The 25,540-nt window shown below is 36.6% G+C and overlaps 2 long non-coding RNA genes across 3 annotated transcripts in view; one reads left to right on the forward strand and one right to left on the reverse strand.

Moving 5' to 3' along the window:
* Positions 1–25,540, forward strand: part of LOC103890979 (uncharacterized) — a 198,478-nt gene that overhangs the window by 93,376 nt on the left and 79,562 nt on the right. Inside the window, exon 2 of one of the 2 annotated variants that reach the window (XR_008526400.2) lies at positions 8,862–8,919. The exons of the other annotated variant lie outside the window; for it this stretch is intronic. This is a non-coding gene — a long non-coding RNA (uncharacterized LOC103890979). The remainder of the gene's footprint in view (positions 1–8,861; positions 8,920–25,540) is intronic. 2 annotated transcript variants of the gene reach the window in all.
* Positions 407–13,949, reverse strand: LOC129060057 (uncharacterized). The gene is made up of 3 exons (XR_008526402.2): positions 13,822–13,949; positions 7,465–7,693; positions 407–6,577 (listed from the first exon to the last, which is right to left on the reverse strand). It is a non-coding gene; the product is annotated as an uncharacterized LOC129060057 (long non-coding RNA).

Here is a 25,540-nt window from a genome sequence, read left to right on the forward strand (position 1 = left end):
GGGGAAGAGGAGAGAGGCAGGTGTAGATAAAGGGTAGCAGGCAGCAGGGCATCGGCTTCTCATTCTCCTCTTCCCAAACCTCCATCATTGTCTTCCATTGTTTTTCTTTCAATGCTTCTGGGCAAGATCCAGTATGGATAAATGGTTTCTGTGCCCAATTTTTAAAAGCCCACCTACCTAAGGGAATTGTCTGTTTTGATTCAGTCTGCATATTTTTTTTGTGCTCCCCATATTACATTTTTATCCTGCCATCTGTGCTGAGATGTCCACTTTTTCCTTAGAGGCTTTACTACTAAGTATTGTCTTTGCTTGTGCGACTGTTCAAAGAAAAATCTTTCAGTACCACATCTTTTAAGCTCATTTTTATTGTTTTTTTTTTTTTTTTTTTGCTTTCTGTTTATTTAAGTAATACTCTTACTGTGGGGGAAGAAACTAAATAGAAAAAAGGACATAAAAGTCATCCATAATCACATCACACAGAGATAAAAATGTTAACATTTTGATAATTTCCTCCTGAATTTTAGTTCATGTATATTTTAAAGTAAATTTGAATAATCTTTTATGTGGTTTTCATTATTGTGATTTCATGTCTATTTCATTAAAGCATAATCATTATTAACTTTAAAATTCTTTTTTTTTAATTTTTTAAATTATACTTTAAGTTCTGGGGTACATGTGCAGAACATGAAGGTTTGTTACATAGGTATACATGTGCCATAGTGGTTTGCTGCACCCATCAACCTGTCATCTACATAGGTATTTCTCCTAATGGTATCCCTCCCCTACACCCCTGCCTCCCGCCAACCCCTGACAGGCCCCACTGTGTGATGTTCTCCTCCTTGTGTCTATGTGTTCTCATTGTTCTACTCCCACTTATGAATGAGAACCTGTGGTGTTTGGTTTTCTGTTCTTGTGTTAGTTTGCTGATAATGATGGTTTCCAGCTTCATCCATGCCCCTGCAAAGGGCATGAACTCATCCTTTTTTATGGCTGCATAGTATTCCATGGTGTATATGTGCCACTTTTTGTTTATCCAGTCTATCATTGATTGGCATTTGGGTTGGTTCCAAGTCTTTGCTATTGTGAACAGTGCCACAATAAGCATATGTGTGCATGTGTCTTTATAGTAGAATGATTTATCACCATTTGGGTATATACCCAGTAATGGGAGTGCTGGGTCAAGTGGTATTTCTTGTTCTAGATCCTTGAGGAATTGCCACACTGTCTTCCACAATGGTTGAACTAATTTACACTCCCACCAACAGTGTAAAAGCATTCCTATTTCTCCACATCCTTGCCAGCATCTGTTGTTTCCTGACTTTTTAATGTTCACCATTCTAACTGGTGTGAGATGGTATCTCACTGTAGTTTTGATTTGCATTTCTCTAATGACCAGCGATGATGAGCCTTTTTTCATATGTTTGTTGCCTGCATAAATGTCTTCTTTTGAGAAGTGTCTGTTCACATTCTTTGCCCACTTTTTGATGGGGTCGTTTTTTTCTTGTAAATTTGTTTAAATTCTTTGTAGATTCTGGATATTAGCCCTTTGTCAGATGGAAAGATTGCAAAAATTTTCTCCCATTCTGTAGGTTGCCTGTTCACTCTGATGATAGTTTCTTTTGCTGTGCGGAAGGTCTTTAGTTTAATTAGATCCCATTTGTCAATTTTGGCTTCTGTTGCCATTGCTTTTGATGTTTTAGTAATGAAGTCTTTGCCCGTGCCTATGTCCTGAATGGTATTGCCTAATTTTTCTTCTAGGGTTTTTATGGGTTTTGGTCTACATTTAAGTCTTTAATCCATCTTGAGTTAATTTTTTGTATAAGATGTAAGGAAAGGATCCAGTTTCAGCTTTCTGCATATGGCTAGCCAGTTTTCCCAATACCATTTATTAAGTACAGAATCCTTTCCCTATTGCTTGTTTTGGTCAGGTTTGTCAAAAATCAGATGGTGGTAGATGTGTGACATTGTTTCTGAGGCCTCTATTCTGTTCCATTGATCTATATATCGCTGTTTGGTACCAATACCATGCTGCTTTGGTTACTGTAGCATTGTAGTATAGTTTGAAGTCAAGTAGTGTGATGCCTGTAGCTTTGTTTTTTGCTTAGGATTGTCTTGACTATGCAGGCTCTTTTTTGGTTCCATATAAAATGTAAAGTAGTTTTTTCCAATTCTGTGAAGAATGTCAGTGGTAGCTTGATGCGGATAGCATTGAATCTATAAATTACTTTGGGCAGTATGTCCATTTCCATGATACCGATTCTTCCTATCCATCAACATGGAATGTTTTCCCATTTGTTTTTGTCCTCTCTTCTTTCTGTGAGCAGTGGTTTGTAGTTCTCCTTGGATAGGTCCTTCATATCCCTTGTAAGTTGTATTCCTAGGTATTTTATTTTCTTTGTACCAATTGCAAATGGGAGTTCACTCGTGATTTGGCTCTCTGTTTGTCTGTTTTTGGTGTATAGGAATGCTTGTGATTGTTTGCACATTGATTTTGTATCCTGAGACTTTGCTGCAAGTTGCTTATCTGCTTGAGAAGATTATGGGCTGAGACCCTGGGGTTTTCTAAATATACAATCATGTCATCTGCAAACAGAGACAATTTGACTTCCTCTTTTCCTAATTGAATACTCTTTATTTCTTTCTCTTGCCTGATTGCCCTGGCCAGAACTTCCAACACTATGTTGAATAGGAGTGGCGAGAGAGGGCATCCTTGTGCCGGTTTTCAAAGGGAATCCAGTTTTTGCCCATTCAGTATGATATTGGCTGTGGGTTTGTCATAAATAGCTCTTATTATTTTGAGATACATTCCATCACTGCCTAGTTTGTTGAGAGTTTTTAGCATGAAGGGCTGTTGAATTTTGTCAAAGGCCTTTTCTGCATCTGTTGAGATAACCATGTGGTTTTTGTCATTGGTTCTGCTTATCTGATGGATTACATTTATTGATTTGCATATGTTGAACCAGCCTTGCATCCCAGAGATGAAGCTGACTTGATTGTGGTGGATAAGCTTTTTGCTGTGTTGCTGGATTATCTTTGCCAGTATTTTATTGAGGATTTTCACATCGATTTCATCAGGGATATTGGCCTGAAATTTTCCTTTTTTGTTGTGTCTTTGCCAGGTTTTGGTATCAGGATGATGCTGGCCTCATAAAATGAGTTAGGGAGGAGTCCTTCTTTTTCTGTGGTTTGGAATAGTTTTAGAAAGAATGGTACCAGCTCCTCTTTGTATCTCCAGTAGAATTCGGCTGTGACTCTCTCTGGTCCTGGACTATTTTTGGTTGGTAGCTATTAATTGCTGCCTCTATTTCAGAACTTGTTTTTGGCCTTCTCAGGGATTCTTCTTCTTCCTGGTTTAGTTTTGGGAGGGTGTATGTGTCCAGTAATTTATCCATTTTTTTCTAGATTTTCTAGCTTGTTTGCATAGAGGTGTTTATAGTATTCTCTGATGATAGTTTGTATTTCTGTGGGATTGGTGGTGATATCCCCTTTATCATTTTTTATTGCATCTATTTGATTATTCTCTCTTGTTTTCTTTATTGGTCTGGCTAGTGGTCTATCTATTTTGTTCATCTTTTCAAAAAACTAGCTCCTGGATTCATTGATTTTTTGAAGGGTCTTTCATGTCTCTATCTCCTTCAGTTCTGTTCTGATCTTACTTATTTCTTGTCTTCTGCCAGCTTTTGATTTTGTTTGCACTTTCTTCTCTAGTTCTTTTTATTGTGATGTTAGGGTGTCAATTTTAGATCTTTCCTGCCTTCTCTTGTGGGCATTTAGTGCTATAAATTTCCCTCTATACACTGCTTTAAATGTGTCCCAGAGATTCTGGCACATTGTGTCTTTATTCTCATTGGTTTCAAAGAACATCTTTATTTCTGCCTTCATTTCATTATTTATCCAGTAGTGATTCAGGAGCAGGTTGTTTACTTTCCATGTAGTTGTGCAGTTTTGAGTGAGTTTTTTAATCCTGAGATCTAATTTGATTGCACTGTGGTCTGAAAGACTGTTTGTTATGATTTCCGTTCTTTTGCATTTTCTGAGGAGTGTTTTATTTTCAATCATGTTGTCAATTTTAGAATAAATATTATGTGGTGCTGAGAGGAATGTATATTCTGTTGATTTGGAGTGGAGAATTCTGTAGATTTCTATTAGGTCAGCTTGGTCCAGAGCTGAGTTCAAGTCCTGGATATCCTTATTAATTTTCTGTCTCATTGATCTGTCTAATACTGATAGTAGGGTGCTAAAGTCTCCTATTATTATTATGTGGGAGTCTAAGTCTCTTTGTAGGTCTCTAAGAACTTGCTTTAGAAATCTGGGTGCTCCTGTATTGGCTGCATATATACTTAGGATAGCTCTTCTTGTTGCATTGATCCCTTTACCATTATGTAATGACCTTCTTTGTCTCTTTTTAGCTTTGTTGGTTTAAAGTCTGTTTTATCAGAGACTAGGATTGCAATCCCTCCTTTTTTTGCTTTCCATTTGCATGGTAAATATTTCTCCATCCCTTTATTTTGAGCCTATGTGTGTCTTTCCATGTCAGATGGGTCTCCTGAATACAGCACACCAATGGGTCTTGACTCTTTGTCCAATTTGCCAGTCTGTGTCTTTTAATTGGGGCATTTAGCCCATTTACATTTAAGGTTCATATTGTTGTATGTGAATTTGATTCTGCCATTAAGATGCTAGCTGGTTATTTTGCCCATTAGTTGTTGCAGTTTCTTCACAGTGTTGATGGTCTTTACAAGTTGGTATGTTTTTGCAGTGGCTGGTACCGGTTGTTCCTTTCCATGTTTAGTGCTTCCTTCAGGAGCTCATGTAGAGCAGGCCTGGTGGTGACAAAATCTCTTAGCATTTCCTTTACTCTAAAGGATTTTATTTCTCCTTCACTTTTGAAGCTTAGTTTGGCTGAATATAAAATTCTGGTTTGAAAATTCTTTTTTTTTTTTTTTTTTCTTGAGATGGAGTCTCACTCTGTGGCCCAGGCTGGAGTACAGTGGCATGATCTCAGCTAACTGCAACCTCCGCCTCCTGGGTTCAAGCGATTCTTCTGCCTCAGCCTCCTGAGTAGCTGGGATTACAGGTGTGCGCCACCATGCCCGGCTAATTTTTGTATTTTTAGTAGAGACAGGGTTTCACCATGTTGGTTAGGCTGGTCTCGAACTCTTGACCTCATGATCTGCCCACCTCAGCCTCCCAAAGTGCTGGGATTACAGGCATGAGCTTCCGTGACTGGTCCAAAAATTTTTTTCTTTAAGAATGTTGAATATTGGCCCCCTCTCTCTTCTGGCTTGTAGGGTTTCTGCTGAGAGATCTGCTATTAGTCTGATGGGCTTCCCTTTGTGGGTAACTCGACCTTTCTCTCTGGCTGCCCTTAAAGTTTTTTTCTTCATTTCAACCTTGGTAAATCTGATGATTATGTGTCTTGGGGTTGCTCTTCTCGAGGAGTATCTTTGTGGTGGTCTCTGTATTTTCTGAATTTGAATGTTGGCTTGCCTTGCTAGGTTGGGGAAGTTCTCCTGGATATTATCCTGAAGAGTATTTTCCAACTTGGCTCCATTCTCTCCATCACTTTCAGGTACACTAATCAAACGTAGATTTTGTCTTTTCACATAGTCTCATATTTCTCAGAGTCATTGTTTCTTTTCACTCTTTTTTCTATAACCTTGTCTTCTCACTGTATTTCTTTGAGTTGATCTTCAGTCTCTGATATCCTTTCTTCTGCTTAATCAATTCAGCTGTTGATACTTGTGTATGCTTCACGAAGTTCTCATGCTGTGTTTTTCAGCTCCATCAGGTCATTTATGTTCTTCTCTAAACTGGTTACTCTAGTGAGCAATTCGTCTAACCTTTTTTCAAGGTTCTTTTTATTTCATTTTCTGGGATCTCTCTCTCTCTCTCTACATATATGTGTGTGTGTGTGTGTGTGTGTGTGTGTGTGTGTGTGATCTTGAAAGTTTTAAGGAACAGTGATCAGTGATTTAGTAGAGAGGAAGGTTTGTCTGACGTTATTCTCATGGTTAGACTGGAGACATGACTTATTACTGGTGATGTTATCCTTCATACCTGGGCAAGATAGTGTTGGATAGTTTTCTTCACTATAAAATTTCTTCCCCTTCCTCTCCCCCCTTTTTTTAATCTTTCTTCATATTCGATTCTTTGGAAGCAAATCATTAAGAACAGTCCATATTTAAAGATTTAGGGTAGGAATCATTAAGTTTCACCTCCTGGAAGGGTGATGTCTTTCACATTTAATTGTATTTTGAGATTTCCTTCATTTGCACTTGACGTGTGAATTTTTATCTGCCTTTTAAAAATTTTGTTAATCTGTATCTTTTTTTGTATGCTACTTTTACAGTTGAATTCTATTTTACAAGCCAATGTATACCTCTTTGTCGTTTATCAGAGGAATTTCTCGAGATTTTATCTTTACTGATTGATTTCTAAGGGATGCTACAGGCTCTGGCATAGCTTACCAACCCTAACAGTGTCAGGGAGTTGCTCTGTGTAATGGTGGAGTACTCAGCTGTCTTCTCCATGGTGGTTGAGTTCTCTGGATGGGATCAGCTTTCTTCACATGTCACTGAAGTGAAAGGGGACAATTGAAACCTATTTTGACAGGGTGAGTCATTTCTAAGCAAGCAATGTGACCTAAAAAGAAATCTCTTATTTTGTAATACCATAATCTTTCTGGTTCAAATTTTAATAGCTACCATTTGTGCGTTTGGCATTATCCTGGATGCTTTATGTGTAACATTTTATTTCATCTTCCCAACATTCCTAAGGGTAAGCCTTGTTAAGATGACAAACTCCTCCTAGGAAATGGCAGAAGTTTGAAAACAAGCCCATCTTACTTCTATACCTGTGCTCTTTTCTACTGCACCAATCCCCTAGTAGACAGAAAAATCCCTGACAGCACATTTCTTCTGCTTCCTACCCTTTCCTGGAACTTTCCAAAATGTTACTATTTATCTGATTCAGGCTCAGAGTCAAATAGGCAATTTTACTGTCCTGCTTGCATTAAATAGTGCAAAAATCAGTAAGTGGTGGTCTAATGCAGACACACAACAAAGAAAACAGTAAAAGTCATGATGTGAAATTGTAAGGAGAGAAGAAAGCCTACCTTAAATAAATTCAATTCAACAAACACTAAATTAGCACCCTGCTATATGGAGATCCTTGGGAAGATAAAAGAGTGAATTAGACACAGTATTTGTACATTAGGAACTCTCAGATTTTGATTGAAGGAAACCAAAATAGTTCTCTCCAAAATAGTGAGGACTGTTGAATTACAAACACTGAAAACACAGGGGAACACTCTGTCTCAGGCTCTGCTTGCCTGATAGCAGGCCATCAATCCTTCCTTGAGACAGAACTTGCTTATCAGCCCAGAGGAGTCACCAGAGAAGTTTTCAGGAGGCACCAGAAAAAATTGCAGACACATTTTACTATCTTCCTACATTTTCCTACCTTTTGGAAGACTGAAACTGCTCTCTCCTTTGTCTTTCTACTATATTGGATTGATGGTTCTTTGTTGAAATACTATTTAAGCAAGTCCCCTAAGTCACTGCCTTGAGAGAGAAATACTTTTGAACTGAGGCCTCTCCTGCATGATGGGTACAGCATGCATTAATAAACTTCCGTTTGTCTCTTTTGTTAATTCAGTGTTTGTTTTCAGGAAACTCTCTCAACGAAGAACCTAAAAAAGAAAGAAAAGAAATTATGTTTTCTCCCCTACATAATAAATAAGCATGAGTTGCTTTTTATGAGAATGGGAGTATCCAGAACATGAGACTGTATCACAATAAGGATCACAGTCAGAGGGCTTGTCTCCATTGACATTTAAGCACCATGCTCTGAGCCCTGAGTCAGTGACTCAGTAGGAAAGAATGACCTCAAGTGGCATGTTGTGTTGTGTTTTAGCCAAGAAATTGCAAATTTTACAGGACTTAACAAGTTTAATAGACCATTCAACTTCTCCCTAGTATACAAGGGAGAGAGTATAAAAAGTATACAAGACTTTATTTCAAAATTTTTATATTTACTTAGATTTGTATAAAGTAGACACTTCCCAGACTTTTCAGAGTTACTAAACATTAGCTCAGCATGGCAAAATATTTCTAATATTATTGTCTTAATATTACCCACATAAATTGATTATAAATTTTTTTCTCCCACTGTGAGTAGTATCATTTTTTAAAAACCTAATGCATTTCAAGGAAACAGAACATATTTATGATAGATAGTTCAGTTGGTATTTGCAATGCCCAAGTTGACTTGGAAAAATTGAAACTTACCATACTATTATTCCAAAATTTGATCTTAAGTGCCCAAAGTATGTTTAAATCTTAGCTTATAAAGTGCATTTTAAACTAAAATGTTACAGATTTTTTAAGCTGAAGACTATATGTACAATCTTCTATCTGATTTGAAAGATTTTATTTCAGATTTCATTGGGGTTATCTTCAAATCCGGTATTTGTTGAAATGGTGTTTGTTCAAAAGTTGGACATTCTGTTACACATTACCTAATTTGGTGGCATTAGTAAGTGGTACCAAGTTTCCTGTGTGCAGTCTGTGTCCCTCCGCAAAACTTGTAAAGGGAATCCTAAGCAGACATTGGCAGTTTAAGATTTTTAAAATCTTAGTGTACTAAAGTTTAAAAATACATAAGTTCTATTAAAGAAGGTAAGTAGAAAAGTACTTTATTTGCTTCAGGGACATGATATGAAGCCTTGCCTTATGTTTTAACTACATTTCAAATTGCAAGAAGTCAAAAAATATAAAACTTTATGAGACTATAGTTATTTCTTGTGCAACACTTGCTAGTAAAAATTCTTCTCTGCCTTCATTTATCTTTATTTTTAGTTTAAAAGCTAAAGCCAAGCCAGGAAGAGGAAGACAAGATGAGAAACCCCAAATCAAGGTAAACATTGCTTTAGCAAAGGATAGAATTGTGAAATAAACCGGAAGGAACATTATCATGGCTGTCATCTAGGTATCTCCCCGCATCTCCCCCATCACAAAAAAAAACTTGCTTTCTCTTGATATTCTTTCTGTAAAATAGATACTGTTAGAGAAAATATTTCTGCATTCTTGTCTTGTAGAAAAATGTGTCATATGAAATATATTTCTTTTTCTTATTTCCAGCTGATAGAAATATGAAAGATATTTAAGCCTTGCCCAGACGTTGAACAGATTTCTTAATACTATAAAGGCTAAAACAAGAACACTTTAAAAAGGGCTTAAATTTTATAATCACCTGCACATTTTGGGCTACATCTGAGTTTCAAACTCGTATGAAGGTTTCAGAAGATTCTCTATTTCTTCTTATTTTCAGGTATATATACCTAAGTAGAAGGTATTTCAAGAGCTTTTTAAAAAAGATGGGCAGGGCGCGGTGGCTCATGCCTGTAATCCTAACACTTTGGGAGGCGGAGGTGGGTGGATCACGAGGTCAGGAGATTGAGACCATCCTGGCTAACATGGTGAAACCCTGTCTCTACTAAAAAAAATACAAAAAATTAGCTGGGTGTGGTGGTGGGTGCCTGTAGTCCCAGCTATGTGGGAGGCTGAGGCAGGAGAATGGTGTGAACCCGGGAGGCAGAGCTTGCAGTGAGTAGAGATGCGCCACTGCACTCCAGCCTGGGCGAAAGAGTGAGACTCCACCTCAAAAAAAAAAAAAAAAAAAAAAAAAAGATGGCATTTTGGCATCTTTGCTTCCAGCAGTAGTTGGTCAAAGAGCTTCTTTAAAAATTCTATTAACTTTGCATTTCATGAAAGTGGCTAAAAAGAAGAGTCAAAAGGACAGCATTTAAAATATTTTTATTCTAGTCAATTCTGGAAAAAAAATGTTGATGGCCTGAAAGGCAAAGATAATTACCACATGATACTAAATATAAAGCACTAAATTTCTTCAATTAAACTGAAATATTTGATTATTTTAATGAGGGAATCAAGTCAATGCATTAGTTAACAAAAATAATTGATCTATTATAGGGACAAAAAAGCAGGAATTGAATAAACAATAGTTGTCATTGGAATACTTATAGTAGTAATAAACAAAGTTTTAATGTGCAAATTATTAGGATTATAAAATATTCCACTATTTTGTATTAACTGAAGATGATAAAATATGGGAAAATCACTTTTAATTTAGTAAAACTGCTACTCAAAGTTAATTTTTTTTTAAAAGGGTGCTTGCTAAGATAGTTTTCTTTTCTCTTCAAGTTAACAGTATATAATAGACACAGTTTTGAAGTAACTCACACTAAATACTTACTTTACTACTGCCTCCTTCATTGCCTCTCAAGTAAACCTGGTCTAGCCCATTCATGGAAAAAAATAATAAATCAACATATCATAACTTGGTAAATATATGAAGCTGAATTCAAATCACCCATCTAATGAACCTGACAGTTAAATTCTAGGAAAATGTCTATCATGTTCCTATGAATTTACAATGAATGACACTGCCCAATTGTTGTTTATAACCTAACTCATCACACGTCTCCACATGCAGACACTTGGCAGTTTTGGTGTGATCAAATAAGCAACAAATTAGGCGTGTGTCAAAAAAGAAAGGAAAAGAAGAAGAAAAAAGAATTTTCTATATCAACATAAGTCCCATAGCAGCTTAACAAATTATAAAATACAAGAATTACAAAAGGCATAGTGGTGAACATAAACCAAAATACTGTAAAAGTTTGAAGAGTGGCTGAAATTAGATTACTTTGGTTGGTTTCTGCCTTGTGTTCCCTGCCTTTTTTCTTCTCCATCTTCCTGCCTGCCACTCTGTTCCCTAGTGGCCACATACAGGCTGACCCAGAAGATCACGGTAGGCTAGGAAGTAGACCAGGAAGCTCAGCCCACCACGGAGTGGCACTTAAAATGAAGTCATGTTATGAAGAAGACATGATGTTTTGTATGCCTGAATTAAGCCCTATTAACTAGTGTGGGATTTTTAACATTCCCTTTTGTTCTAATTTTCCTGGATACCTGACTTATTTAAAATACCAAGTCTGACTCAAACCATCTTTCTTTCCCTAGCACTGCATCTCAATTGCTGTGCCCTATCCACTGCCTGGTGCTCTGTTGTGATTGGACAGATTGCCCAGAAATCAGGATGAAGCATCTCACTATCACCCGAGAAATAATAAGTCAAAGGACCTTTCACTGTTTTCCCTTATTTATTCATTCACCCATTTGTTCATTCATTCATCCATGTATTAATACATTTATATATTTATTCAGTATCTCCAATCGAAATTTTTAAAGTAGAATCACCAATAATTAGTAACTGATTGGACATAGGTGGAAATAAATGGAGAAGCCTTTACCAATTCTAGTTTTGATAAAATCCAGACTTTACCAAACAGGGAGTCAGATTACATCCCTCAATTTTGCACCCCTCTCCTTCCTGACTCCATGATACACCCTAGTAAAGGAATCTCTCTGTCTATAGCCTGTTATTTTCTCTCCTCTCCATGCACTTCTTTTACAGCCTGTCTTTTATGCTGCTTAGGGAGGCTGCTTCCATTCTCAATTTGACTTAACACTTCAGAGTGATAATTTCATGTTAGAAGTTAAACCTATGTAAATTGCACAACCTTCTTTTTACTATTTAGTATAAATGGCAATTAAATTCCAAATTCCAAAAGCTTTCCTTAAAAAGAATAGTAACTGGATAAGCTAAATATCTTTAGGTATTTATAAAGCATAGTAAAATATTTAATCAGCAAATGGGATTTGATGTATATTTCTTATTTTCAGAAAATCTTTCTTTCTGTGGCTATTCTGTGATTTTATCATGTTACCCTTAAAACAGAAAGGAAAAGCTTAATTTGGAGAATAACTGTATTAGTCCGTTCTCATGCTGCAAATAAAGACATACCCAAGACTGGGTAATATATAAAGGAAAGAGGTTTAATGGACTCACAGTCCAGCATGGCTGGGGAAGCCTCACAATCATGGCGGAAGACAAAGGAACAACAAAGGGATGTCTTACATGGCAGCAGGCAAAAAGGTATGTGCAGGGGATTTCTCCATTATGAAACCATCAGATCTCATAAGACTTATTTGCTATCATGAGAACAGCATGGGAAAAACCCACCCCCATGATTCAACTACCTCACACTGGGTCCCTCCCACGACATGTGGGGATTATGACAATTCAAGGTGAGATTTGGGTGAGGACACAGCCAAACCATATATTTCTGCCCCTGGCCCCTCCCAAATCTCATATCCTCATATTTCAAAACCAATTATTCCTTCCAACAGGCCATAAAGCTTTAACTCCTTGCAACATTAACCCAAAAGTCCAAGACCAAAGTCTCATCTGAGACAAGGCAAGTCCCTTCTGCCTATGAACCTGTAAAATCAAAAGCAAGTTAGTTACTTTCTAGATACAATGGGGGTATAAACATTGGGTAAATACACCCATTCCAAGTAGGAAAAATTGGCCAAAACAGAGGGGCTACAGGCCCTATGCAAGTCCGAAATCCAGCAGGACAGTCAAATCTTAAAGCTCCAAAATGATCTCCTTTGACTCCATGTCTCACATCCAGGTCACACTGATGCAAGAGGTGGGTTTCCATGGTCTTGAGCAGCTCCAGACCTGTGGCTTTGCAGGGTACAGCCCTCCTCCTGACTGCTTTCATGGGCTGGTATTTAGTGTCTGAGGCTTTTCCAGGTGCACAATGCAAGCTGTCAGTAGATCTACCATTCTGGGGTCTAGAGAATGGTGGCCCTTTTCTCACAGCTCCACTAGGCAGTGCTCCAGTGGGGACTCTGTGTAGGGGATAGCACCCCACATTTCCCTTCCACACTGCCCTAGTAGAGGTTCTCCATGAGGGCTCTGCCCCTGCAGCACACCTCTGCCTGGACATCAAGGCGTTTCTATACATCCTCTGAAATCTAAGTGGAGGTTCCCAAACTTCAATTCTTGACTTCTGTGCACCCGCAGCCTCAACACCACATGGAAGCTGCCAAGGCTTGGGACTTACACCCTCTGAAGCCACAGCCTGAGCTGTATCTTGGCCCCTTTTATCAATGGCTGAGGCAGCCAGGACACAGGGCACCACATTCCTAGGCTGCACACAGCAGGGGCCACTGGGCCTGGCCCATGAAACCATTTTTTCCTCCTAGGTCTCTGGGCCTGAGATAGGAGGGGCTTCCTTGAAGGTCTGTGACATGCCCTGGAGACATTTTCCCCATTGTCTTGGATTAACATTGGGCTTCTCGTTACTTATGTAAATTTCTGCAGCGGGCTTGAATTTCTCCCCAGAAAATGGGTTTTTCTTTTCTATTGCATCATCAGGCTGCAAATTTTTCAGATTTTTATGCTGTGCTACCTCTTGAACACTGCCACTTAGACACTTCTTCCATCAGATACTCTAAACCATCTTTCTCAAGCTCAAATTTCCACAAATCTCTAGGGCAGGGGCAAAATGCCACCAGTCTCTTTGCTAAAGCATAACAAGAGTAACCTTTGCTGCAGTTATCAACAAGTTCCTCATCTCCACCTCAAACCACGTCAACCTAGACTTCATTGTCCATATCCCAAATAACATTTTGGTTAAAACCATTCAACCAGTCTCTAGGATGTCCCAAAGTTTCCCGCATTCTCCTGTCTTCTTCTGAGCCCTCCAAACTGTTCCATCCTCTGCCTGTTACCCAGTTCCAAAGTCGCTTCCACATTTTCAGGTATTTTTACAGCAGCACCCTACTCTACTGGTACCAATTTACTGTATTAGTCTGTTCTCATGCTGCTAATAAAGACATACCTAGGCTGAGTAATTTATAAAGGAAAGAGGTTTAGTGGACTCACATTTCCACATGGCTGGGGAGGCCTCACAATCATGGCAGAAGATAAGGAGGAGCAAAGTGACATCTTACATGGCAGCAGGCGAGAGGACATGTGCAGGAGAACTACCCTTTATAAAACCATCAGATCTCATGAGACTTATTCACTATCATGAGAACAGCATGGGAAAAACTCACCCCCATGACTCAATTTCCTCCCACTGGGTCCCTCCCATGACACGTGTGGATGATTACAATTCAAAGTGATATTTGGCTGGGGACACAGAGCCAAACCATATCAATAATGAAAAAAATGTAATGAAGCAATTATGCTTTTCAAAAATGTGAGCTACTTTTTAAAAGTTATCCTCAGTACACATTTTTTACTTCTATGAAGTATTTAAAGCAAATACTTTGTATGTAAAACAGCTTTCCATGGAAGGTATGTGATTGATTGCCAGATAAGTGATAAAGACTAGCTTTGACATGGTCTTTTTCTTTTTTCAAACACGAGAGAACCCCATGTTTGAACACACTAGTTCAAAGTCCACCTTGTCAGCTAACAATTGGTGGTTAGAGGAGACTTAATCCCAATGTAACTCCCAGAGGTAGGCTGACAAAAAAACACTGGTGATTCTGCACTTCCTTCACATAAAAATCTATTCTAAAGAGGTTATTATAAAAGTATTTTTTCATCCCCTGTATCTTTGAAGAAGTTAGGAATGATAACTATTACCTTTTTTATTATGAATTTACAAATAAATACTAAGTGGAAAGTGTTCATTTTCCTGGCTTAATTATGTCCAGACAAGGCATAATGTTTTTACACTGGTCTGCATGAAGCCTAGGTCTTTTTTCTAAGATGTTGGAAAATCAAGTGAAAAACCACTTTAATAGTCCCTGTTCTAATTTTCTCGTAATCTTCTTTCTTTCTGAAAACATTGAAAGCTAATAAGACATAAAGAGTTGACCTTAGTTTCAGAAAAAGTAAATTCGCATGCAATTTATTAGGCATCTACAATCCGTTTTAATGATACCAACATTGGCCAATGCCACCTCTTAACAATAAAATTATCCAAAATTTTTGTGTTCTCTATGTCAAAAAGATAAACACCTGTTTAGGGCAAACATACAGTTTCCCTACAAACATATAACTATGGAAACAAACAAAGTCATTGGAAGGAAAAATGATAGTGCTCAGTATACTGGAGCATGACAGACTGGTTATCTTGGCTCCACTGTTGGATGTCTAGGATGGCTAATTTTATTCAGAACCTGATGCCCTCTTTTGAGAAAAGAACATCTCAGATAGACCCTTGCAGCCAGTGTCTTTCACTGTAAGTCTCAGGATAATCATCACCTCAATTTCAATTTCATTGATCTCTGGCCTCCAGCACTTTCTTTCTGCTGTCAGTTTCCTCGGCATTCCACCAGTGGAACCAGAATTCAGATTTGTTTTATTTAGATCAAAGATCAGCAAACTTTTTTTGTGAGAGTCCAGATAATAGAGCCAGGAGCAGTGGCTCACGCCTGTAATCCCAGCAATTTGGGAGGCCAAAGTGGGCACAGTAGGTAAGGAGATTGAGACCATCCTGGCTAAAATGGTGAAACTCCGTCTCTACTAAAAATACAAAAAATTAGCCGGGCGTGGTGGCAGGTGCCTGTAGTCCCAGCTACTCGGAGGCTGAGGCAGGAGAATGGTGTGAACCCAGGAGTCAGAGCTTGCAGTGAGCAGAGATCATGCCACTGCACTCCAGCCTGGGCAACAAAGCAAGACCCTGTCTCAAAAAAAAAAAAAAAAAAAAAAAAGTCCAGATAATGAATTTTTTAAGCTTTGCGGGCAAAGAGGCAAAATCATGGAAATTACATAGATGTTACATAATCAGAGAGAAAACACATTTCCACGTATTTTTAATTGATGAAATTTAAATATAATAACAATTATAATTGAGTACTACAGCATTCAAGTTATTTTGAGTACTACAAAATAATATGTATTTTTTTTTTACTTTTTTACTTTGTACCCAAATGAGTTTAAATAATTTTAATACACGTCTAATAATGAGAAGAATGGAGTTCTCCCTTTTGGGGGTTGCAGGTAACATTTGCTTAACTGAAATTCCTAGTATTTTCTCTTATCAAAATCAGTTACAAATATCATCTGTTAATGCTATCCATAATGAAATTTTATGTATTTCATCTTCCAAAACATCTTTTAGCACAGATGGCACTGCCAAATACTGTTATCAATCCACCAGCATATGATTTTAATCATAATTAAAACTTGAAATACATTAACACACTTCTATTAGAGTCTTTTGATATTTGGCTTTTAGCTTGTCACTACATTTTGGATGAATAAGTTGTAATTGAAGGTTAGGTGAAAGCTTCTCAATGTCTTAGTGAAATATATTTTGAAATACGAAATTTCCTTTTCATTTGCATCAAGGTCTAAAGAGTTCTGCTGAAACTGCAGTTTGAGTTCAAAGAACATACTCACTAAATATTCGTATGAGGATGAAAATCTTGACTGTTGCTTTAACTTTTGCCAACATGTGGTTCAAAATTGTCATTTGAGAAAATATTACTTGCCAAAATGACTTTATTGCAGTATCGTTCACATATAAACTCTAAATTCCCTTGTAATTTTAGATTGAATTAAGTAATCAAGTCTGCAGTAACAGCAAATTTCCAAAGCTGTTTAGTATTGAATAATACTGATTCAGGGCAATTATTCTTGTTCAAGACAATGTCAAAAGCTTAGTAAATTTGTCCAAATAAGCCATTTTCTGCTCTACACGTTTTTTTCCATCATTAGTTATAACACATCTTAGCAGATACCACTTCAGATTTTACTGAATTGTTGCTTTCTCAATTTTTTTGGAAAATATTCTCTCCTGTAATTATCCCACATGAACAGTTCATACATACTAATTCTTCAGTCATCGCAAACTTGGCATTAATTCCTCAAGTGAAAAACAACTCAGCAGTATTGTTAACCCCTGTTAACTTACCAAGAGCCAAAACTAACCACTAAACACAATTTCCTTTGTTTTTTAATTGAGTATTGACATTGCTTCCAATGTCCTCAACTCTTTGAACTGTTATTCTCATTAAAAGGCTAATAATCTTCAGTAGAATTTTCTCTAGGCAGATATTAACTATAGCTGCAATCAAATGTGATTTAATTAATTCACAATTTGTAAATGAATTTCCTTGACTAACAAATGAGCAATGTGGACATAAACTTTGGTCACAGTCTGATTTTCATTTTTTATTTTTGTGAAGAAATTCTGCTGTGACAAAATAGTCCATGTTAAATTTTTTTTATTATTGTCTTTTTTGTGAGTTGGAAGAATACTGTAGTGCATGCATGGTTTTTGGTGACGCTGATGTATATTGCATTTTAGCACAGCTGTAGTGTCATTGCATAATAAATACAACCCTTCACAATTGAATTCAATAATAAAATAACCTACATTCCCTTGTGCCTCAAAGGTACAATTTTCAAACCTCCATTTTCTCTTCTTTTCTTCTTTTGACATAATAAATACCCATTGATAATTTATAAAAATTATGTTGTGGTGGAGCAATATGCATGACATATTGAAATACTGTTGAGTTACATTTGAAATACTGTTGAGTTACAATTGCATCACTGTGATCTGTAGTACATATGATTTCAGTTGCCATTACTTAACTTTGCCAGTACAGCACAAAAGCAATGGTATCTAGTACATGAACAAATAAGTGTGGCTGTGTTCCAATATTATTTTATCTGTAGATAATGAAATTTGAATTTCATATCATTTTCAAGTGTCACCAGATATTATCTTTTTGAGTTACTTTCAACCACTTAAAAGTGTTAAAAAACTGGCCAGGCGCGTTGGCTCATGTCTGTAATCCCAGCACTTTGGGAGGCTGAGGCAGGTGGATCACAAGATCAAGAGTTCAAGACTGGCCTGGCCAATATGGTGAAACCCTGTCTCTACTAAAAATACAAAAAATAGCTGGGCATGGTGGCGGGTGCCTGTAGTTCCAGCTGCTTGGGAGGCTAAGGCAGGAGAATCACTTGAACCCAGGAGGTGGAGGTTGCAGTGAACTGAGATTGTGCCACTGCACTCCAGCCTGGGTAACAGAGAAGACTGTCTCAAAAAAAAAAAAAAAAAAAAAAAAGTTAAAAACCATTCTTAGCTCATGGATGTACAGAAAGAGGCAAAGGGCCAGGTTTAATCCATGTTTCAGAGTTTGCAATCCTATTTAGACCAAAAATTTCACATGGCTGCCATTTCTATTTTCATTCATTAGAAGAAGGAGGAGGAGAAAGAAGAGGAGAAGGGAAAAGAGGAGGAGGAAAAGGAGGATAGTTTTTAAATGTCTGAGCTACTTAATCTTCCTCCTGTCCATGTTGTGGAGAGAAGGAGAGATAGAGGAGGAGAGGAAGGAGTAGGGGGAAGATTAGATATTTATGTACATCTCAGTAAATCCTGCTCTTTGTGGTCATAGTTCACTTTCTATCTCTAGAATCACACTTGAGCCCCTTGTGACTCTAATTTTATACTGAAAATATGAAATAACTCACTTCTATAGTCCCAAAGTCAGATTTAGAATAAGTAATGTTTTAGGATTATTAGTCATACAAATACTTACTGATTTGTTCTGCACACCTCAATTTAAACCATAAAATGAAGCAGCGAAATGTTTGTAAATTTTCAAATGTCTGGCCTACTCATTCTTATCCATGTTCACATTGTGGGTATACATTTTTGTGCATGTGTTATATATAAACTGGAGCTCTCTCCATCTCTACCTCTGCTCTCAAACATATACCTTAGGAAGGAGAAATTGTAAGGAATTTGATTGGAAATACTACTTTGCAGGAAGGGAAACTAAGGCTAAGCAATTTATACTTACTATGATGTCTTTTATAATGACACCACACTCAGTGGGGCATAAGAAAGATTAAAAAAAAAAAAGCCTCTTAGAAGAATAATGGTGGAGTCTATTGTCCTAAAAAGGACAGGACAAAATAAAGCTAAATAACCATAGACTTTCATTTCACATGTGCATATATATATATCTGTCGTGAGACATATATATATGCATTTGCTTTGAATATGAGATTTCGTTTTATAATCTTAGTGACCACTTTGATGAAGATTAACTACCAGATGATCTAGTGTGAAAAAAAGCAAATTTTCCTTTGGAGTATGTACTGAACCTGAACTGAAACTCATATTTACTTATAATCATGTAATTAGAATGCATCCCATCTTCCTGAACAAATGAGATCCTTATAAACATTTGAACTAAGTCAGAAGTGCCATTTGAGTTGGTAGGCATGGAACAGACCAAAAAGGGAAACGTCTACCTGCTGAGGAAAGTAATAAGATTTCCTGAAAAGGAGATAAAGGACTGAAATAAGAAACATGAAGAACGACTTCTTTAGGAAAATGTGATTTTTCAAATGAAAGAGGGAAGTTGTGAAGGAGGAAATTTTGCAAGGACTTAAGTGTGGAAATATAAAGAAGTAACTACATTAACTACACTGCAAACAGTTCCAATCTCCTTCTTTCTTGCTGTATTACCACCTAGAAATTTGCCCATCTCCTTATGACCTTTTCATATCAAAACATTTAATATGGAGGCTGATAATTGAAGGTGGTGTAGGTTAGGAGGATAGACTGAGAAATGGACAGAAGAGATGATAGGGTATCCTTTCAGTGGACTATGGGGTGATTTTAGACCTTTTGGGGGATAATCCAATTTAAGAGTATACTAAGCTATTTTGCTACTCAATAGGGCTAGGAAACTGATCACTTATAGGAAACTACAGGTAATTCAGATGAATCTTTTCCATAACTATGCAAATAAAATCGATACTTTAGAAATACAATCAATTTAAAGGTTTATATTATATTTCATAGTCTCAAAAGTGTGATTCACAGTCCACATGTGACCCAGAGATCCATTCCAGAGGCCTAAAAGGTCAGAACTATTTACATAATGATACTATGATATATCTGCCTTTTTCACTTCTACTCTTTTACAAGTTTACAGTGGAGTTGTCCAGCTACAGACATATGATATCACCACAGATAATTGCCAAGGCAAATATGAGATTCCAGATGTTTTCTATTAAGCCAGACATTAAGGAGACTTGCAAAAATGTAAAACAATGCCACCCTTCTCACTACATTTGTGTCAGTTTTAGAAAATATGGCCAATTTTCATAAATATATTACTTAAATTATAATATAAAGTACTATCTGCCACCTCAAGATTATATTGTCATTATATTTCTTCTAGTAGTTCAGTGTTTCAATTTTCTATTATTAATTTTCAGTACATTTGGAACTTACTCTGCCATGTGGCATGAGGTAGGGATCTAACTTTTTTTTCCAAGCCGTCAGCCAGCTCATTTACTAAATAATCTTTTCTTTCTCAGTCATTTAAAATGGCACCTCTATCATATATTAGAGTCCTTTGTATACTTATATGTTTCTGGATCTTCTAGTGTATTACACATTAATTTGCCTCTATCCTTATACCAGTAATAAACTTTAAAAATTATTAAGATTGTATAATCTATTTTAATGGATAGTACGGCAAGGAAACCCTCACTATTCTTTCTCCCATTTCTTTCCCAAAAAACATTCCTCTTAAAGAAAGCAAATATGTTCAAAAATTGCAAGTAAATATATGAATTATGTGTAAGCTGTTAGCAAAGCATTGAATAGTCTTTAGATGGAGTTGAAACTCAGTCTACTAAAACCCCAAAACCCATAATGAGCAACTACTATGTGCCATATAGGTGCTTTTTCAAGCTATAAAAAGTACTTTTTATTAACATATATGTTGGTTTTGGTATAAGTAATTTTTCTTAGCATCTCATATTTTAGTCTTGCATGGAATATAAGATATCCAAAAAGTATTAATGCATCATTTCAAGATTTATCTATATTTAGTTTTTCCCAAATCACAAGCCACTATTTTTATAATTATTATTAGTTTGAAAAGAACAAGAGTTCTAATGTATTTTTCATTTTCAGCAAGATTGCTACCTGGTGTGCTAATTATAACAACTATTGTTGTTCAAAAACAAAGCACCACAATTTTCTCTGTTCCATTTTGGGCGATTAGGTTGTCAGGAATATGTAGAAACTTGTCTTGGAAGTTTCCTCACCTATTCCTTTGTAACAGCAGTGAAGAATGGCTTGATAAGAGACAACACAAATTGGCAATGTCATAAAAGATTTCATTCTCTAAAATCATATGTTAATTTTTTGCATAAAAGATGATACATATTAACAAATAACAATTAACTACCTTAAGTGTAAACAAATGCAGAAAAGCAGCAACAGTAATAGCTGTACCATTTTAGGAACATTTGAGTGGCTACTCTATAGTTCCCTGTCATTCAAATTATTCATCCATTTATTTGTACTAAATATTTTCTTAATGTCTCTTTTAAAAGATTTTAATGGTTTTTTTAGTTTAATTTATGTAATATGAAGCTACATATATAATATCTATATGTTTATTTATACAAATGTTTCTTTACTCAGTTCTTCAGGCTTTCTATATAAAATGTCTTAGCATAGCTAAGTTATTCCACATTTTACTGCCTTTGAAATTCCAAGAAGGGTTTCCTGTACTCTGTTGGCCCTTTTTCACTTTCTTTCTGTTCTTTTTCCCCTCAGATTCTCCTGGGCAGTAATATCAAATAACCATGAGGACATCTGATATTTCCAGAGACAGGATTTTCTTGTTGGGAGGGAGAAAAACAACAAAAGACCTTTTTGGAAACAGGAAATCATTTTAAATTGACCACATTTAGCATTCCAAAGCTAGAAGCTTTGGAAAGTTTTATTTTATTGCTTTTTGATGTCAGCCTAATGCAGGGTTCCATACGTAGTCTGGATGTCTTAGAATTATTACTTTAGAAAGTGATGCATAAAAACGTTCTGCAGAATTGCAGCCTTATGTATGTGCCAATAGTTCTATCCACCTATCTATCTAGTTCCTCCTAAATAAGCTTTGTATATAAAACAAGACTTATATATTGCAAATAAATTCAACGAGTGATAATAAGCAGTGATTTATAGTATAAGATGAAGGAGACTATACTGGTACTGTGTGGATAATTATTTTAATACATGATATATTTGGATTTATGGGCTTGCTTCTAGATATGCAAATTACTTCTATGAATTATAAAATGTTTAGAAGACAATAAACATGACAACACAATTATAATGTGTTAATTTAGTTTATATGGAGACAATTGACAATAACATTACTTTGACCCAAGTAATCCATGTTTAAATCATAGAATCTATAGAAAACTGATTGAAATATAATTAAAGAGAGATAGATAACATACCCTCTATAATTTGTTTGCTTCTCTCTACTCAAAATGTGAAATCTCAGACAACAGAGAAGAAAATTAGTAAACTACCCTTTTCCCAGTTTTTAAATTTTTGGTTGCAATGAGCAGAACTTGTGGAGAAAGTTGAAACACAGGCTAAGTGCTCATCATTTTTGGAAGATCTTTTTAAATGCGTTCTAGGATCACTTAAGTTCCTTTTACATGACCATATTGGGAAACTAAAGGAAAACCAAAGATACATCAGCATTTATTTCCTATATGTATCATGTATACATGAGGTAGATAAAGAATTACCATCTCCTTTGGTGAACTGAATTTGTACCTGCCTAAGAGAGAATGAATGACTCTACAATCAAATACTCCAAGGCTTGAGCATCCTGGAATCAATAACAGTCAAGAGAGCTCACCCAAAGGGAAAGTGGAGTCCAGCACACTGTAATCTGCTTCCACCCATGAAAGGCACTGAAGAGAACATCAGGCCCTGTGTTATTACATAGGTCAAATTCCCAATGCTACTATGGGGAGCTCTGAACACAGTGATTGTTTGGAGGAGCTCCAGGGGAAGTGCCTCTCCTTACCCCATTGTATGTTCTTGTCACAGAAATCCCATCTGTAGTATTCACTACTGTATCCAGTGTGTACAACTTTGTGATGTCCAACGAATTGAGAATATAATAAATGTTATAAACTGACCCATAGTGATAATCACACTGAGCATTCCGGTCTCAAAGGGACCCAGGGTCAAGCTGAAGATTTTATAGGGCTCTACTGGGAGACGACCATCACAGGAGCTATGCCTGGCAAGAATCCACTAGTAACCACAAGTCACTGAGTACAGAGGGAAGTATGAGAGACAGCAGAAGGAGACCTTCCTTGAGTTGCATCTTTTGCTAACCGGAATTGCCTTTGAAAGCATAAACCCCAAAGCATAGTTCCCTGCTCTCTGCTGTGTTGCAAAGTTTTTAAGTGGCAGATTTGGAATTGAAGGGACAAAGGGAAAAGTGTAGAAAAAGCAGGTGACTCATAGTGTGCCACTCAATTTAGAGCAATGTAGCATGCACTTTTTGTGGATTCACTATGAGTTTGGCAAAGTTGTTAATCCACATCTTTTTGTGTCTCAGTTTTACACATCTATAACTTTAATTGTCAGCTCTCTGAGGTTTGGGGGAAGGACTGACTTAACCCACATAAACCTGGATTATACCAGAATCAATGATTCCATCACTGATGAGTTTTTAAGATCAATAAATTGCTCAGGGTTAATTACACAAGGACATGCATAAACATGGTTCAGAGTATCCATTTCATATTTTTTTTTCCTGAAGCATTCCCTGGCTGGAAACTATACTCATGTTCATTTTTTCCAGCTCATTCCCTCACACTAGGTACCTCTATTCAAAAAGATCCATCTAGTGAAAGGTCATTTTCATTATATTACAATGAAATTCATTCCAGGAATAGCGGTATTCACAGGCTGCTATAATAGGTGTTACAGGTGGATTTCCTGCTGAAGAGTCATATTCTCCTAAAAGGAGGTTACCAGTTTCAAGGAAAGCAAGCTCTGCTAGCTAGATTGACAAGTCCTGAAATGGGTTTTGCCGGGTGAAATTGTCTTCTTCATCCTAAACCACTGTTTACCAAAGGATGTGGACTGCCTGTTGAAAATTACAGCCTCAGAGTTTCCTTGGACTATGCTAGAGGCAGCTTTTCCAAGTTCACTGTTCTCAGTGTGCCAGCTTAACCTCTTAAGTTCATACTGTGTGATAAGTGAGAGCCCTGTGTAAATCCTCTTGGCTACTCTTTTTTTTTTTTTCTCCCTGAAGAATCCACATCTTTACACTTAAAAATGAGTTTTCTGGGATTGTGAACTGCTCGATCATTGGAAAAGTGTTCACAGAACTAATCAAATGAAAAAAAGTGGTTGCTGTAATGAATTCAATATAAAACCTCAAGAGACTATGTCTGATTTCTTGCAAATGAACTGAAGTGGATAACAATGTCAACCTCTGTATGCTGAGATTTCTTGCTACTGCCAGTAAGATGGTGTCATTCCTTAGCCAAATTCTATTTTACTTATTAAAGAAAATTCTAGAAGATATAGAAAATTAGAATGAAAAAGGAAACATCCATAATCTTATATTCTCAGTCAACTATACTGATATATTTATATTTGTCTGTCTAGCAAAATCCATTTTCTATGTATGTGTTCTGTGTTCTCTGCAGTTATATTGTCAAGCTAATACTTATGGAGCATTTGTTAGCCATATTCCCTAGATTTTCCACTTATTACTTTATCTTCACCCAAATCCTATTAATTAGTTTTATGTTTTATAGATAAGGAAACCGAAGTTCAGATAAGTCCAGTGAAAGCCCCTAAACACAAAGTTAGTAAAGATTGAGATTCACATCCATGTCTGTCTGGGTTCAATAACCATCTGTTAGCTGTTACTTTGTATTGCCAATAGTGTAAGGAATGTGTCAAACACAAAGATGTTTGAGAATGGATCATCCCCAACAATAACAACCACTTTAAGAGCAAAAATACTGAGTTGCATTCCTTGAAAAATGTTAACATGTGCATTTAGCGTTACATTCAACAAGGCTAGAGACCACTGAGAACTAAGTATCTTCCTAAAGCAAATGTCACCTTTCATAGTCAGAGATATTTGGCAACCCTAACAGAGTCACATGTGTTCATTTCTTCCATGTGCAGGAGCGAACAGATGTGCATATACTGCAAAGCACAAAGGAGCTTGTCCTGGAGAATATTTTGTCCCAAACGTGACATTCAAGTCCTCTGGGGAAATATTAAGTCATTGGCGTTGTATGCAGTTATAGCAAGACCTCAAGGGGTTTTAGTAGTTTTGGTAAAAAACATATGGATAATTATTAAGAAATAGTATAAAGCCCAAATATACTTACTTTGACTTAAAATGAACTGGAATAATTGGATTCAGATTTTCCCAATGACAAGGGTGATTATACAGAGTTTAGCTTGAGCTCAGGAGTTAGGTGGCACATGTTGAAAATCACACCTGTATCAACACCTGTTCTTTGCCTTTCTTCCTCTGAAAAGTTGGGATAATAACACTTTTGAGCACCATTGTGAGAGAGAGTGCATAATCCATGTAAAGTACTCAGGACTGTGCCTGACTCAGAGTTTGCATTTAAGAAATGCTAGCAATTCAACACTAGAACAGATTAGTTAATGGAATCGTTACCTTGAGAACATATTTTTTTCTTTCTTTGTAATGGATTTGGTATAGTATAGTACTTCTTTTCATCTTTCAGTGTATGACTTAAAATTCTAGAAAAAAGCTCTAGACATACGTAATTTAAAAACATTGTTTGT

This window comes from Pongo abelii, chromosome 5 (assembly GCF_028885655.2).
Source record: "Pongo abelii isolate AG06213 chromosome 5, NHGRI_mPonAbe1-v2.0_pri, whole genome shotgun sequence".
NCBI lineage: Eukaryota > Metazoa > Chordata > Mammalia > Primates > Hominidae > Pongo > Pongo abelii.